At 38.6% G+C, this 18523-nt stretch overlaps 1 protein-coding gene across 10 annotated transcripts in view; it reads left to right on the forward strand.

Moving 5' to 3' along the window:
- The window catches only part of LOC307099907 (protocadherin alpha-C2), a gene marked incomplete at its 5' end in the record, with an annotated part of 168528 nt that overhangs the window by 106921 nt on the left and 43084 nt on the right, over nucleotides 1-18523 (forward strand). The window lies entirely within an intron of this gene.

Raw genomic sequence — 18523 nt, forward strand, 5'->3', positions numbered from 1 at the left:
TGTTTATTAGATGATCCTTTGGCAACATTTAATGCATTGAGTTGAACACTCCTGCTTAGTACTCCTTGTGCTAAGAATTCTTGGAGTATTAAAGTATAAAAAGACTGTTCTTGACCTCAAGGAGATTATAGTTTATTTTTGAGAAACAAGGGTAAGAAATTCAAACCCATTAAAGAACAATAAAAGTAATATAGCATGAAGATATAAAATTAAAAATAAAAAGCACCAAAATGCCTAGTATAGGTAATAAATGACCTGAAATGTTTTTAAATCATTCCTTTTAGGAATTTCTTTAAGAAATTACTTAAAGCATATATCCCTTCATTCCAAAATTATTCTGAGTAAAAGATATGTAAGACATTTTTATACCTAAAGTGGGAATGAAAAGTATGTGAGTTTTTTGCATAGTACAAGCTTAATATCATGGAATATGAGACATTTACTTAAACTTTACAATATATGAGTAAAAATGATGACAACCTAAAAAGATGTAAAAACAAATCGCAATGGATGTTCAAAGAGGGGAGAGAGAGAACATGAGAAAACATGTGGGCATGGAGGAGGGAATCAGAGAAGGCTTTGTGATAGAGATGGCATTTGAATTGATTCTTGAATGACATACCATTTAGTAAAACGCAGCATAGGCTGCACTTTACATGAGTGCCTTTTTGGCAAAGTAGTCTTTTTTGAGAACAATACTCCACAACATAGCTAATAGCTTCACACGGTATTAGTAAGTCCATAGACATTACAAGCATGTCTCAGAACACCTATTTGTATTAATAGAAAGATGATGGCATTATTGTGTATAGGACTTGACAACTTTTTATTTGTGTTTTATTAATACACTAGAGGCCCGGTGCACAAATTCATGTGCAGGTGGGGTCCGGCCAGGCTGAATGGCCAGGCCGGTCGGGGGGAGGGGCTGCAGGCGGTTGACAGGCTGGCCCGCCCCCTGGTCAAACTCCCGGGACAATTTGCATATTAGCCTTTTATTATATAGGATTTCACAAGAAAGATGAATAATTATTATGTCAAAATCCAGTGTTTTCAAAGGTGCACTTACCATTCAAAGTCCATTCAACTTGGACTTACTATTCTTATTATTTTAGAAGCCAATATACTTAGAAATAAATAAATACCATATTTGAATGTTAAATTATTTAAATACTTCCATTTAGCCTTAGTGCCTCTTGGCATTATAAAACTTTTTGAATGGAATGGTAGCAATTGTGCTAGCAGTTTTACAATATTCTTTCTAACTTCTCACAGAAATCATGAATAGAAGGGAAGGAGGTGTGCAGAAATTAGGGGGAATGGAAGATCCTTGTTTTACTATTTCAGGTTATAAGGGGAAAAGTGGGTTATATTATTTTCCTTCAAATAATGATGTTAACTGCAAAAATAGATTTATACCATTATAATTTTGCATATTTAATATTCTCACAAGATATAATAAAATCCAGTACATATGATATGATTAGTAAGTACTTGCTGAATGAATAATAAATTTGTGCATGTATGAATTGGATGTTAACACTGTTCAGCATAGAGGGAAAAACTTTAATTTACTCTACATGTGTATATATAGCTAATAGTTTAAAGATCATCTACACTAATAAAAGAGAAAGATGCAAATTGACCGTACCTTCGCAACGCTCACCAGCCAATCAGGAGTGGGTATGCAAATTAACCCACCAAAGATGGTGGGTTAATTTGCATATGCAGGCACCGAGTGGCCAGGGGCAGGGGCAGGATGCCTGCGTCATCGCCATGGCGATGACGCAGGCATTCCGCACAGCCCCAGCCATTACGGGCCTCTGGGCAGTGTGGGAAGGCGGAAAGGTGGCTCGGGGCCGGAGCGAAGGCAGTGCTGGCAGCCAGGGGAAGGAAGGCCCATTCTTGCATGAATCTTCATGCATTGGGCCTCTAGTTTTTATATAATAATGAAACAACATAAAGGCATTTTATGATTCTAAAGCTAACATGAAAAACCTCAATGCTATATTCTGTGGATAACAAAGTGATTAATAAGAATGCACATCATTACACGTGAAATTTGCAGTGAATTCAAGTTAAATGCAATTAATTTAAAGGGAACAATTGATGCATAAAATGTTAATATTTCAAGTATCAAAGCACTTAAAGCATAAACTCTCACCATTTATTTCTTTTATTTCATTTCTTTCTGTAACAAAGAGAGATTTGGATACAAGTAATGTCTATGAAGTTTGGGGGTCAGGAATGGTTTGAGAAACACATTTTGATTAGACTCGAAAGGCAATAAAAGTAAGTGATAGGAAAAACCAATGGATCTGGAAGTTAGAAGGAAAAACAGCTACTTAGAAGGAATAGCTGTCCCCATGACCAAATTTTTACTAATATGAGTGATAAAGTAACAGAAATATACTATTCATGCATGCAGGAATATTGTGTCACCCCATTCATCCAGTTGAACAGTCTTTTCCATCATTGTTGATATTGCACTTATTAAGCAGTTCATTGTCTGCCAATAATTTTTGTGGGTTGGATATTTCCTGATATATAAAGAAAGTGTGATGCAATACAACATGGGTAAAGTAACTTGTATAAAGCTGGAGTAATAATTTTAATGTGTGCCTGAGTCATACAGAATCATATTGATTTATGTGTTTATAGTCTGTTCAAATTCTAAGCTTTTCTATCTTATTTTAGTTTAAAATACTAAAATCTATCAGCTTAAGAAAGTTATGAAAACATTTATATTTATGCCTTTTCTATTGATAATATTTAACAGCTATAAAGAAAATTGGCACACTGTGCAACAAGCAGATATGTGTCTCATGTCAATTTTTTTCTGTTAAGATTCTTGATGGGCAATTTAATTTTTTTAGATTGTTATCTAAGATGGTGCCTCTGAGATAGAAATTTCTACTTAGAATTTAAAATCAATGGCACTGGGAAAATTTTAGATAATATTTTGTAACAAAACACACAGTGGTGTACAACTGAGTTCATATTTGCACATGCACATATCTTTTTTTAGTATATTTTTATTGATTTCAGAGAGGAAGGGAGAGGAAGAGAGAGGTAGAAACATCAGTGATGAGAGGGAATCATTGATTGGCTGCCTCCTGCACGTTGGACTGAGCCTGCAACTCAGGCATGTGCCCTTGACCAGAATTGAACCTGGGACCCTTTGGTCCGCAGGCTGACGCTCTATCCACTGAGCCAAACTGGCTAGGGTGAAAATGATATCTTGAACATACCAGTGTTATATTAGTGTATTATTCTTCTAGAATTATGGTGTTTCTTTTGCAGGATATATAGCATATAAGATATTTCCTCTTTGCAGTGTCATTTATTAACAGCGTGATAGAATGTTTTTGTTTGTGTTTTTATTTGTTAACAATATTCCATAAATAGACTTTGCCATAGGCTAGTTAGATGTTTCCTTATATGTATTTTAACTCTGAAGCTGATAGCTACACTTTGAAAAAACTTTAGAGTACTGTAAGTAAGGAAGCTTGGCATATGAAATATATTCAGATTTTTAAAAATACCATGTAGACAGTACACTAGTATTTGTTGTATAAAAAAGAAACCTCAAATTATTAAAAAGGAAGGAAAAGAGCATTATATAACTGAGTGGACAGAAGGAAAAAGTAATGCCTGGGAAAAGTGTGAGTGGGAAAGTTTTAATAACACGTCTAATAATATTAATGACCTATTGATTTTTGTTGTCTTTAGTATTTGCAGTAGAAGGAAACAGTAATATTTCAAAGACTAAAAACACTTAGTTGTGTTGGGATAAAGGTGGACTAAATTGCTAAAAGGTTTTTACGTTGCTCAAATGCATATGACGTGAATATCAGAAATAACATTTGGCAGAACGTCAAGTGAATATGGATCACAGTCTAGGATTTCAACTAAAGTATTATGGGAAGACTTGTCAGCAAAGATTATTCTAAAAAACCTAAAGTAAATGATAAAAGTGATTACTCATTTTGTTCCTAATTTTAATTTATGAGATGAGAATGGTTTGGGATATTAATAAATTACATGTCTCTTTTATACTGCATTTATGAAGAAGAATTAGGATAATAATTTTCTCCTCAAGCTTTATAAACACAGAAGGTTATTATACATTTATCTGGAACTTGCCTTGGAATCTAGGAATGAATATGTAATCACAGAGTCTTCTGAGCTGCAGAGAAAGAGAAACACCTTTGTATCTCCCCTCAAATTCTTGGCTGTTCCCAGAGCCATCTGATTGCCATCTACATGTATACTATTTTCATAGCATAGCTCTAATGATATATCCTCAAAAATGTACTCTCTGAATTCAGGTGCATTATGCTTATTCATTAGTATCTTTGAGCAAAGATTACAGCTATTTTATATAGACCAAAACAATGTGCATACAAAATAAAACCAACCAATTAAGATATGTTATTAGTGGACTTTTGCATCTATATTCATCACTTGAGATTAGCTTGTCATTTTCCTTTCTTATGAGGGTTTGGTATCAAGGTTATGCTGGCCCTATTAAACAAGTTAGAAGTTTTTCTCTCTTTTTTCCCCTCTTCTCTAGAGGACATACTTGCTCAGATTGGTGAGATTTCTTTCTTAAATATTTAGTGGTATTCATTAGTGATACTCTGTGTTCTTTCAAGTTTTCTTTTTGGGGAAGTTTTAAATAATGATATCACATTTCTTTATTAATAATAAATTTATTCATCTTCTTATTCTTTTTTCTATAAATTTTGTTTCTCCAGAAATTCGTTAATTTTATCTAAAATTTCAAAGTTTGTTCTCAAGTTGTTTATAATGTCCTCTTGTAATATTTTAAACATCTGAAGATCTGTAATATTTTCCTTTCCAATTCTGATGTTAGCTATTGTCACCTCTCATTTTTCTTGTGTCCAATATGCTATCAAAAGTGTCCCTTGAGTTTTTTTAGTTATTGCATTTTTCATTTTTAAAATTCTAATAATTGTTGTTTACATCTGCTATGAAATTTTTTTTATCATTTCTTGCTCCCTTTAAATATTTTCAAGCTTGCTTTTTAATTCTTTAAGTGTATTAAATCTCCATCTGATAATCCTAGAGTCTAAAGTCTTCAAGCATGTTTCTACTGTGTGCTGCTTCAGCTGGTTTTTGATCACTGCTCCCTGTTTCTATGTGTGCCAGATTTTATTTTGACTTGTAATGATCACTAACCTGAAAATAATATTTGTCAGAATATCCTGAGATCTTGAATGAAATTGCCTTCCTTCAGGACAGATTTTTATTTACATCTGAATACTACCAAATTCTTGGCTGTTCCCAGAGCCATCTGGTTGCCATCTACATTTATACTATTTTCATAGCATAGCTCTAATGATATACCCTCAAAAATGTACTCTCTGAACTCAGGCGCATTATGCTTATTCATTAGTATCTTTAAACCACTTTAAACCAAGTTCAAGACTTGAGGGTCTTTGTCTACTTAGACTACCATGTATACCCAGCTGAAAATCTGCAGGATGTACAGTTTATAGGATTTTTTCACTTTCCTGTTTTCCTTATGTCCTGGTTGGTGCCCAGTCAAGCTCCCCAGCCGTTCTCTGGGCTAGAGGATAGGTAGATTTAGTTTTGGTATACCATCACTTGTAGAGTGTACTCCTTGGGGTTTCCAATTAATATAGATGCTGTAAGACTCCTTTATCTCATGTATGTCCTGGTCCTTAATTTCTATCGCTTCCCCTTCAAGTTCTGAACTTAGGTCCAACTTTGTGTCAGCAAATAGTTTTAGAACAAAAAGAAAGTTTAATATTCTGCTCACCTCTCTGTGTTTAAATTCCCACCAGAATTTGTCCTCACAGTTTCCCATTATCTTGTCAGATTTTCAGTGCTTTTAAGATAATTGTTTTAATATTTTATCTAGAATATTTAGGTGCTTTCAGTAGGATGGCTGCTCTGAATAATTTAATTGCCATTACCTGAAATTCCCTATCATAAAGTTTTATCATCAGCAGATTACATCTAATTAACATAGAAATGCTTCTGTGTATGTTTTAAAATATTTGAATTACTTTTCCTTTGAAAATAACAGTATCTTAATTTTATCCCAAACCCTGATGGGGAGATTTAAATCACGTTATTAATTTTAGAAAACAATGATTCAGAGATTATGTTTACTATGAAATACTTAGTCACTGAACCAAGAGAGCATACACTTTCATGTAAAACATTCAGAGATAATCAAATTTTATTAAAATTGGTGTTTGTAGCTTTACTTGACATAAAACAATTTCTATATTTCTTTAGTCATTCTATTTAATGTATTTTTTAGCACAAGTCACGCAAAATGTGGAGACAAATAATTTATAATCCATAATAAGATATCCAACAATAAACAAGTCAACCATCAATTATGATATAATCAGTTTTGAACTATAATTAAAACAAATACATACTCTCCAGGAAACACAGAAGGGAAGCAACTGATTTGGCATGGTGTTTGATGAAGGGTGGGAGCAGGTAAGGAAATCTTTCCATGTAAGATGTCTTTTTAGCAGAATGCTAATGGACAATTTGGGGAGCATGGAGGTAGAGTTGAGAATGAGCATTTCAGGCAGAGCAAAAACCATAAAAGCCTAGAGGATTGAGAAGGCATAAGAAAAGTTTAAAATGGTTTAATTTGACCAGAGCATGTTGTAAACATGTAAGGAGGGAAGAAGCTGAAGCTAGAAAGCTATGTAAGAATCAGAGTAAGAAGATTCTTCATTGCAATGCTTAGGATTTTAAATTTTATCATGAAGAAATAGGGAGCCAGTAAGGATGAAAAAATATCTAAAGATAAATTTCCCATTAAAGAGTATCACATGACCATTGCAGACATCTTGGGAAAAGAAATTATGGGTAATCCCAATATCCAAGTACAGTTACAAATATGTTTCTATGGCTTCTTTAAAAACAAACAAACATGTTCCATGTATATTTTTAACATTAGTTGTAATTATATAGAAACTAGAGGCTCAGTGCATGAAATTTGTGCACTGAAGGGGGGGTCCCTTAGCCCAGCCTGCGCCCTCTTGCAGTCCGGGGCTCTCGCAGTCCGGGACTCCTCGCTCCTTACCGCCCGCCTGTAGCGGGCAGCTCCTGCATTGAGTGTCTGCCCCCTGGTGGTCAGTGCACATAATAGTGACTAGTCGTTCCACAAGTCATTCCGCCCTTTGGTTTATTTGCATATTAGGGTTTATTATATAGGATATATTGTGTTTCATTATAAAGTTAATTTATCTTTATTATAGAATACTAGAGGCCTGGTGCAAGAAATTTGTGCACTGGGGCGGGGGGAGTTGTCCCTCAGCCCAGCCTGCACCCTCTCCAATCTGGGACCCCTTGGGGGATGTCCGACTGCCGGTTTAGGCACGATCCCTGCGGGCCTAAACTGGCAGTTGGACATCCCTCTCACAATCCAGGACTGCTGGCTCCTAACCCCTCCCCTGCCTGCCTGCCTGATTGCCCCTAACTGCTCCCCTGATGGCCTGATTGAAACCTAACCCCTCCCCTGCCGGCATGATTGACACCTAACTGCTCCCCTGCTGGCCCAATCACCCCCAACTGCCCTCCCCTGCAGGCCTGGTCACTCCCAACTGCCCTCCCCTGCTGGCCATCTTGTGATGATGTGGGGGAGGCCATCTTGTGATGACGTGGGGGTGGCCATATTGTGATGATGTGGGGGCAGCCATCTTGTGACAACATGGGGTGGCCATCTTGTGATGACATGGGGTGGCCATCTTGTGATGTGAGGGTATGAGGGTAAATTTGCATATTACCTCTTTATTATATAGGATAGTGAAATTTAGGAAAGCATGTACATTTTAAATTCATGCTCTTTCCTCACTAAATATTGTTACATAAGGTATTATGTTATTATAAACTCTTTATCAGCACAATTTTAATGACTACATATATTCCACTAATGATATTATTATAATTTGAATTATTTCCAGACTTAAAAATATGACTATATAAATTGTTTACATTAATATATGTGTGCATTAAGAATGGTGAACTATGATAAGAAAAATGAACAATAAACTACAAAAATAGACCACACACAGAAACAAGCATTTATATAGGAAAAATTAGTAATGGCCCAAATGAAGACATCCAAACTTACTAACAATAAAATAAATGAAAATAAAAAGATTTTTTTCCTGCCAAGCCAGTGTGGCCCAGTGGTTGAGCGTTGACCAATGAACCAGGAAGTCATGGTTCGATCCTGGTCAGGGCACATGCCTGGGTAATGGGCTCTATCCCCAGTAGGGGGTATACAGGAGGCAGCTGATCAATGATTCTCTCTCATCATTGATGTTTCAATCTCTCTCTCCCTCTCCCTTCCTTAAAATATATTTTAAAAAAAAGATATTTTCCCCTTCCTATAGAGATTGGTAAAAATTATGAAAACTGACAATACTCAAGCTTAGTTAAAGTTTTATAAAATAAACACTTGGAATGAATGTGAAATTGTAGACATTTTGAAGGAAGCTTGATAATACCTATTAAAATTTAAATATACTTTTGGACCCATAATTTCTACTATGCGTGGATCCTCCACAGTATATAAACTAAAAGTACAAAGATGATCATTATAACATTATAGGAAAAAATTGTAAACAACATAAATGTCTAAGGGAATTTGTTTTTTTAAATATTATCTATAGCCCTAGCCAGTTTTGCTCAGTGGATAGAGCATTGTCCTGTGGACCAAAGGGTCCTGGGTTCGACTCAAAGGGTCCTGGGTTTGATTACAGTCTAGAACATGTACCTTGGTTGCAGGCTCCTATCCGGCTCGGGCCCTGGTCAGGGCTTGTGCAGGAGACAACCGATCGATGTGTTTCTCTGATACGGATGTTTCTCTCTGTCTTTCCCTGAAATCAATAAAGATATTTAAAAAAATAATAAACGTTATCTACAATTGTTCACTTTTCTTATCACTCTGTGTCAATAAAAATTCCAATGGGATTATTATTTTACCTTAACATGACAACCTTCTTCCCTAAAATTTACCTCTAAGAATAGCATCAGAAAGTGGACATGTTTTCTTTTAGAATGTAGTGAGATTGTTTGGTCCTGATTTATCTCGGCAATTTAGATTCTGACAGTATAAGTTAAGGCAATATTTTTTTCTTTATAAAGCCTGAGATTTCAAAATAACAAAAGAATAGAGAAAAGGTAAAAATAAATGGGAAATACAGTAACCTAACATGTTACCCAACGGTTAGGTTCCAAAGTAAGTACGTATGTTGAATATATATTTAAGTAATAATAAGCTTGAAAAATCACATAAATGTTTCCAAGTACAATTTTCCTAGTTGCATTGGTACAACTCTACCAGGAAATTATTGTGTACACTAAAGCTTGAAAACCATTAGATTTATCTAAATCCAGGAACAATATAAATGTCTATATCTAGACATTCAAACTTTTTTGCCTTTAAGATAAATGGGAATTGTTGGAAAATTATAAAGTTCTCTTGCTTGTCTACAGGGTTTAATCTAATCACTTTTTTCATTGAGATATAATTGACATATAACATTATATTTATTTCAAGTGTAAATCATATTGATTTAATATCTGTGTGTGTGTGTGTGTGTGTGTGTGTGTGTATCAAAATGACCATCAAAATCAGTTTAGTTAGTATCCAACACCACACAGTTACATTTTTTTTCTTGTGATGAGAAATGTCAAGGTCTACTCCTTTAGCAACTTTCAAATAAATAATACTAGTACAGTATGATTAGCTATAGTCACCATGTTGGACATTACATCTTCTTGACTTACTTATTTTATGAGTGGAAGTTTGTACCCTTTGACCACATTTTATCCATTTTGCCAAGTCCTCACATCCCTCTGGCAACCACCAATCTGTTCTTTGTATCTATGAGTTCAGTTCTTTGATGTTGCCTCAATAACCTTGATGAATATGAAAATATTTCTTTAATAAGAATTGAATTTGATGACATACGTGAAAGCATTTAGCTCTGGGATTGTCACATACTAAATACTAATGAATGTTTAATGAATTGGAATTTAAATCTTGCTTCATTAGATCAACATATAAGAGTTTTAAAAATAGTTATTGTGAAGAAGAATGTGATTACTTGCTTTCTGTATTTTCAAGTTGGCATTTCCTGTTGTAACACTATTAAATACCTCTGTGAGTCTTTTCAAAATATTTGGGGTGGGGGAATAAGAATAGGAAATGATCAATGATAATCTTCTGTGCCTACCGCCAACCTACAATTGTCAACTTTCCAGAATTATAGCTGGCTTTTTCATCTAGGAACACAATATTCACCCTTGTACCCAGAAAACTCACAGTCTGACTTTATCAGTGTGGTTGTTACTTTCTTAGCACATCGTTGTTGACTCTTGCAAAGCATTAATTTTTGTAATTTGAAAATTCCCTTTATCCCACAATTCCTTCTAGCTTATGTCACACTAAATCCACATATCTTAGGAGACATAGCTGTCCAATACAGTCAATGTATACATTGATTTATGAACCAATAAATGTTTCATATACAGTTGAGATTTTAAATGAGCTTATCATAATTGGATCAAAGGAATACTAGTCTAGCTTGAGAGTACTGCAGAAAACCAATCATGGGAGGCTATGATGAAATTTTAATTATAAAGGATATTGAATATCCTAGGGTGACAACTCTGTTATAATAAATGTAACATTGAATTAGAAAGGAAGTTAGATTTTTACCCAGCTCTGCCTGAAATCAACTCTGTATTCCTAGTAAACTATTGAACCATTCTATGCTTCAATTTCATGTCTTTGTTAAAGGTACTACCCCATTATCTTGGGTTAACTGGATTTATTGGAGAACTAGAGGCCCTGTGCACAAAATTTTTGCACGGGAGGGGTGTGTGTGTCCCTCAGCCCAGCCTGCACCCTCTCCAATCTGGGACCCCTTGAGGGATGTCCGACTGCCCGTTTAGGCCCGATTCAGGTAGGATCGGGCCTAATTGGGCAGTCGGATATCCCTCTCACAATCCAGGACTGCTGGCTCCCAACTGCTCGCCTGCCTGCCTTCCTGATTGCCCCTAACTGCTTCTGCCTGCCAGCCTGATCACCCCCTAACCACTCCCCTGCCAGCCTGATGGATGCCTAACTGCTCCCCTGCCAGCCTGTTTACCCCTAACTCCCCTCCCCTGCAGGCCTGGTCACCCTTAACTGCCCTCCCTTGCAGGCCTGGTCACCCCTAACTGCCCTCCCCTGCAGGTCTGGTCCCCCCCAACTGCTCTCCCCTGCAGGCCTGGCCCCCCCCCCCCCCAGCTGCTCTTCCCTGCAGGCCCAGTCGCCCCCAACTTCCCTCCTCTGCCAGTCTGGTCACCCCTAACTGCCCTCCCTTGCAGGCCTGGTCCCTCCCAACTGCCCTCCCCTGTTGGCCTGATCGCCCACAACTGCCCTCCCTTGCAGGCCATCTTGTGGCGGCCAACTTGTGTCCACATGGGGGCAGCCATCTTTGACCACATGGGGGCAGCCATCTTGTGTGTTGGAGTGGTGGTCAATTTGCATATTACTCTTTTATTAGATAGGATAGAGGCCTGGTGGGGGCCAGCTGGTTTGCCCTGAAGGGTGTCCCAGATCAGTTTGGGGGTTCCCTTGGGGCATGGGGCAGCCTGGGCGAGGGGCCTGTGGTGGTTTGCAGGCTGGCCACGCCCCCCCGGTGACCCAAGTGGAGGCCCTGGTATCTGGGATTTATTTATCTTCTATAATTGAAACTTTGTAGCCTTAAGCAGAGCCAAGCCTCCTGCTCGCTCTGTGGCCGCAGCCATTTTTGTTGGGATTTATTTATCTTCTATAATTGAAACTTTGTAGCCTTAAGCGGTGGCCAAGGCAGGCCAGGGCTGTGGAAACTTGGCTTCCTCCATTGCCAGGGGCAACTCAAACCTCCTGCTCTCTCCAGCTCCGTGGCTGCTGCCATTTTTGTTGGGATTTATTTATCTTCTATAATTGAAACTTTGTAGCCTTAAGCGGAGGCCAAGGCAGGCCAGGGAAGGTGGAAAGCTTGGCTTCCTCCATTGCCAAGGAAACCCAAGCCTCCTGCTCTCTCCATGGCCGCAGCCATCTTGGTTGGGTTAATTTGCATACTCGCTCCTGATTGTCTGGTGGGCATGGCTTGTGGGTGTAACAGAGGTACGGTCAATTTGCATATTACTCTTTTATTAGATAGGATTACCCAATAGATTCGGATTAAAAACAAACAAACACGCACACCTCAAAAGCCAAAGCTTTACTTGATTGGGTAGTTTTGTGTATTTTTTTTCCCTCTTCACTACTGAAAAGCTGAAGTTGGTATTAACCAATTTTAAGTTGCAGGTACATCAAGTTAAATGATTTTAAAATCTTTGAGACCATTATTTCAGAGATGCTGTATAAATAGAACCAGTACTAGATTTTCCTTTTCAATTCTGTCAGTCAAGTAGAGTATGCTTCCTTTATGAGAGAAAGAGAGAGAGAGAGAGAGAGAGAGAGAGAGAGAGAGAGAGAGAGAAAGCAGAATATTGGATTTTCTATTTATTTTTACTCATCCCTCCTTTCTTCTAATATTATTTGGATAATTTCATGAGAGTTCTATTCCCATGCTGTCTCATAATTTTTTTTTCCTGGCTAATAACTATTTTTTTAATTGAATTTATTGATAATTTATATAGTGAAAGTTTTCTATACTTTATCTCAATAAATGTCTAGCAGCAATTGTTTGTAGTAAGTACATGTTTTCCTCATTTTATTAAGCTGAGGTTTGGAGAAATTAAACAACTTTCCCAAGGACACATAATTAATAAACAGTAGAGCCTGATTTTTGAGTCTGGTTTTACATGAAGCAGGATTCCTTTAAGCAGGATTAGGCTTATGATCTAAGCATCAGTGTGATTAAAAACCTTGAAGTGGGATTGTGGCCTGTCATTGCCAGTGGAATTTAACTCTAGATCTTGCTACCTAAAAAATGCATTGTTAAAAAGTTCTGCAGTTACCACAAAATTGAAGAATTTATGAGTCTTTTCTAAATAACTGTGATAAAATGAGCTTTCATAAAGAAAGGTTTTAGTTAATCATTACCTCATAAAAATGTCTTAAAGAACTTTTAATATTCACAGAAAACACAGTAAACCTCTACTTGGCTAATTTAGAGGATTTATACTTTATCCACCTTATAATGTACACATAACTGCTGAAGGAATTATGTAACAAAATCTATCACAAGGAATACATGAGTGGGATTTATATCAGAAAAGTCAAAATCATTTGTAAAACCCCATTACTTAGGCAAAATATTGTGGGTGGAAAGATGGTACTGAAAGAAGAGGTTGGGATATAAAATATAAATCTGTTTAGCATCATGATTTTGCTAAGGTCAGCCATTGAAAAAACATATAGAAGATCCACCCTAGCTGGTTTGACTCCGTGGATAGAGCACTGGCCTGTGGAATGAAGGGTCCCGAGTTCGATTCTGGTCAAGGGCACATGCCCGTGGTTGTGGGCTTGACCCCCAGAAGGGGGTGCACAGGAGGCAGCCAATCAATGATTCTCTCTCATCATTGATGTTTCTATCTCTCTCTCCCTCTCCCTACCTCTCTGAAATCAATAAAAATATATTTTAAAAAAAGAAAAAACATATAGAAGATCCAATTGAAGTCTTTAAAAAAATTTAGTTGTGAAAACAATCTATATAATAAAAGGCTAATATGCAAATCAACTGAATGGTGGAACAACTGGTTGCTATGATGTGCACTGACCACCAGGGGGCAGACACTCAATGCAGGAGCTGGCCCCTGGTGGTCAGTGCATTCCCACAGGAGGAGTGCCACGGGATGCGGGCCTAAGTGAGATAATATGTATAGGCATAGAATGTAAACTGTTAGTGCTAAGGCATCAGGATGCAAGGAGGACCTAAAGCCAACAGTTACTTGATACACTGAGTGTATAAACAGAAACTTTTGAGCATTGACCCTTCTTGGGCAAAGGTATAGGACTGTTTAGTTTTTTTTCCAAGCAGCAAGCACAATGGGTATAGAAAGGAGAAACTGTGGCCTTCTTTAGCCTGAGTGTAGGTCATATCTTGGAAAATAGTTCAAATCCAAGGTACTTCAACAATATCTACATTTTTTTTGAAATAGGAAAAAAAAGGGGATTCAAATCAATGAATGCTTTGGCTAAAACCCACTTGGGAACAAGAACGTTCTTTAGTGCCAACTTACCATCTTATTTTATTCTATGGCTAAAATCCCAAGAATTGCAGAGGAGAAACAGGGCCAAATAAAGTTTTCTATTAAAACAAAAGGCCCCAAAGTGATGAATGGAAACTTGGAACAGGTTTTAATGGCAATACTAGAAGCCAGAAATTAACTTAAATACAGACTTACAAATTTCTGTCATGTATTAAGTCTCAAATAGAATATTGGTAGTAATTTTAGTAAATTAGAAACATGGCTTAACCTAGGCAGTTATTTGTATTCCAGAGACCTCAACTTGCTGCTAGATTGGCTTGGAAACTTAATGCTTCTCTGTCTTGAGTCATTGATAAAATGTTGAATGGATGAGACCAATGGTGGATGGATCTCTGCAGTTACCTACTAGACTTCTCCTTTCCAAGTTGAAGCATTCCATTAATAAGCATTCTTTGACATTATTATTCAAACAATTGTAAAATCACCTAACTATCCTGTCTTGTAGTCGTTCTTTATTCATTTTGTCTGCAAGGATATTAGGGGACTTTGTTTAACATCTCCATGAATTCCATAGTCCATGATAGACTATGCCTGTCACATTTCCTTTCTCAACTGAAAATCTAAAATGCCCATGCAATTCTTTTTGGTCTTTGTGGTTGATTTGATGTTACCAGTTTTTAATTAAAAAAGTAATCCCTAGTATGAATGCCTTCATTTCTAAGTGGTCATAAACAGCCACTTTAATATTAGAGTTTTGAATTTAGATCAAGCTCAATTATATTTTTAGAAATAGAAATTTTGTTTCTTTAGTCACATTTATAAGATTATTATACATACTAGAAGCCCGGTGCACGAAATTCGTGCACTGCGGGGGGTTGTCCCTCAGCCCAGCCTGTACCCTCTCCAATCTGGGACTCCTGGAGGGATGTCCGACTGCCCGTTTAGGCCCGATCCTGGTGGGATCGGGCCTAAACGGGCAGTCGGACATCCCTCTCACAATCCAGGACTGCTGGCTCCCAACTGCTTGCCTGCCTGCCTTCCTGATTGCCCCTAACCACTTCTGCCTGCCAGCCTGATCACCCCCTAACCACTCTGCTGCCAGCCTGGTTGATGCTTAACTGCTCCCCTGCCAGCCTGTTTGCCCCCAACTTCCCTCCTCTGCCAGCCTGGTCACCCCTAACTGCCCTCTCCTGCAGGGTTGATCACCTCCAACTGCCCTCCCTTGCAAGCCTGGTCCCTCTCAACTGCCCTCCCTTGCAGGCCTGGTCCCTCACAACTGCCCTCCCTTGCAGGCCGGGTGCCTCCCAACTGCCCTCTCCTGCTGGCCATCTTGTGGTGGCCATCTTGTGTCCACATGGGGGCAGGATCTTTGACCACATGGGGGCAGCTATATTGTGTGTTGCAGTGATGATCAATCTGTATATTACTCTTTTATTAGATAGGATAGAGGCCTGGTGCACGGGTGGGGGCCAGCTGGTTTGCCCTGAAGGGTGTCACAGATAAGGGTGGGGGTTCCCTTGGGGCGTGGGGCGGCCTGAGCGAGGGGCCTGTGGTGGTTTGCAGGCCGGCCACGCCCCCTGGCAACCCAAGGGGAGGCCCTGGTATCTGGAATTTATTTTCCTTCTACTATTGAAACTTTGTAGCCTGGAGCGGAGCCAAGCCTGGGGCTCCGGCAGCCATTTCTGTGGCAGTTAATTCACCTTCTACAATTGAAACTTTGTAGCCTTAAGCGGGTGAGTCCAGCCAGGGTGTGCGGAAAGCTTTGCTTCCCCTGTTGCCGCCGGCAACCCTGGCCTGCTCTCTCAAGCTCCATTCTGCCGCCATTTGTTTGAATTTGTTTACCTTCTATAATTGAAACTTTGTAGCTTGAGTGGAGGCTTAGGCCTGCAACGGCTATGGAAAGCTTGGCTTCCTCTGTTACCTGGGAAACCTTGCCCTCTGTGGCTGTAGCCATCTTGGATTGGGGTTAATTTGCATACTCGCCCTGATTGGCTGGTGGGCGTGGCTTGGCTGGTGGGCGTGGCTTATGTAGCGGAGTGATGGTTAATTTGCATATTACCAGTTTATTAGAGAGGATAATTGACTTACTTATAAACTTTTATAGTTTGTATCTCCTCACTGATCTTGAGGTTCAAGTTTCGCTAATTTTCTTCAAAGAAAAATAAAGAATTTGAATGGGATACCTTTTAAATATCTCTCAACTTTTAACATTCTATGATTTTTGTTAGGCTATAACAATTGAGAATACTAATAGAGAAGCAAAATCCCCAAGTAATTGAATAGTTTGATTTTATCTCTTAATATTGCACAATCTGTCCCAAACTTTCAACCTATTCTCCCTTTTTATTATTACTTGTCCAAATATAGTTTGTGTTCTTTTATCTATTCTAAGCAATTTTATGATGCCTCAGTTAAGAATCAACTAAAAACTGCAGAACTAAATATTTAGAGGCTCTCTCTCTAAAAGATAATGTATTTCCTTATGAAAAGGGAATATGAAAATAATTCAGCTGTCATGTTATATGAAAAATCTTTTTATATCTCCCCATCCACTGGGTGCCATACCTGTAAAGAATACTGTAATCATATTGGAGAGTATTTTCCTTTAGGAAAAGTCCTGTTCCTTCATAATAAGATGGAGTTTTTTAAACTATCTTGGATTAAGCATTGGGATGTTATTTTGTCTCTGTTTTTAAATTTTATATCATGTGCTTGGTGTGTGGGAAACAAATAAAGACACAACTTAAAATTGAAAATTAGGAGAGAACCAAGATGGCGGCATAGGTAAACACCTGTACTTGCTGCCTCACACAACCACATCAATATTACAACTAAAATACATAGGCCAGCACTATCATTCAGAACCATACAAAAGCTGGCTGAGTGGAAGTACTACAGCTAGAGAGGTAAAGAAGAAAGTGTATTGAGACTGGTAGGAGGTGTGGAGGTGTAGAGGGGCAGAACAGGCTAGCACCTGGATGTACCCCTTTTTTAATCGGGAGGGAGATACAAGCTCCAGTGCCGGGCAAGACTCTGGGGGACCCAGACACATACGGGGAGAAACTGGACTGTCTGGCATCAGAGCAGAAATGCAGGGCAGCTTTCTTTTAGACGGAGGTGCTCGCAATAGTCATTGTTCCTGTGCTGGGACCTCCCCGATGCAGGGCTGACTGGCAGTCATTGCTGTTTGCTCTGCCCTGGAGAGATTCCCTGAGACCCCACCCTACCCAATTTACAACCCCACCCAAGCTGTGCACAGCAGCTTTTGCATATGAATGGCCTGTCCTTTCTCAGACTAAAACCTGTCAAACAAGCTGTAGCTGGGTCAGGGAGCCCCAAAGCTATCAAAAGAAGGCCTAAGGCCAGCACCAGCAGCAGCGTGCCTTGCTTCACAGCTGGGCCTTGTCTGGGCACTTCCAAACCTGATACAAAGAGGAGGAATCTGCAGATCTCTCTGTAGCTCCTGCTGGGTGACCCCAGGAAGTGGTTGACTTTGCACCTCTTTGGAGATCTAAGAGCCAATGTAGCCACTGGTCAGTGCCAGACCATACCATATTACAACTCTTCACATCCATAAGAGACACACTCAAGGGGCAGACTCAGTGAGCATCAAAGCCCCACTGAAGCAAGTCCTGCCCCATAAAGGTGTCTCCTGCACAGCAGCTCTTCTATTGTAGACACAGCTGGTCCTCACAGCCAATTGGCCTGGAGGTCAATTCCTCCCAGTGATACCAACAGCAATACAGGCTCAACTACAAGACTGTGCACACAGCCCACAAAGGAGTGCAACAAGAGTATCCACCTCAGGTGATTGGGGAGGCTGAGCCACTGGGCCCTGTTGAACACCTACTACACAAGGCCACTCTGTCAACTCAAGGAGACTTAGCAGCTACCCAATTCATAGAAACAAACACAGGGAAGCAGCCAAAATGCAGAGACAAAGAAACATGTCACAAATGAAAGAAATGGAAGAAAGCAAACTACTAGATATAGAGTTCAAAACCACAGTTATAAGGTTACTCCAGAATCTTCTAGAAACCTCTGAGGAACTTAGTGAGCCCTTCAAGGATCTTAGTGAGAATGCAAAAAAAAAAAAAAAAAAGAAAGAAAGAAAGAAAGAAAGAAAGAAAAGAAAAGAAAAAAGGGAAAGAAATTAAGCATACACTGACTGAAATAAAGAATAATATACAGAGATTCAACAGTAGACTAGAGGATCCCAAGAATCAAGTCAAATATTTGAAATACGAGGAAGCAAAAAACACCCAAGCAGAAGAGCAAAAAGAAAAAAGAATCCAAAAATATG

This window comes from Cnephaeus nilssonii, assembly GCF_951640355.1.
Source record: "Cnephaeus nilssonii genome assembly, chromosome: 5".
NCBI classification, from domain to species: Eukaryota; Metazoa; Chordata; class Mammalia; order Chiroptera; family Vespertilionidae; genus Cnephaeus; species Cnephaeus nilssonii.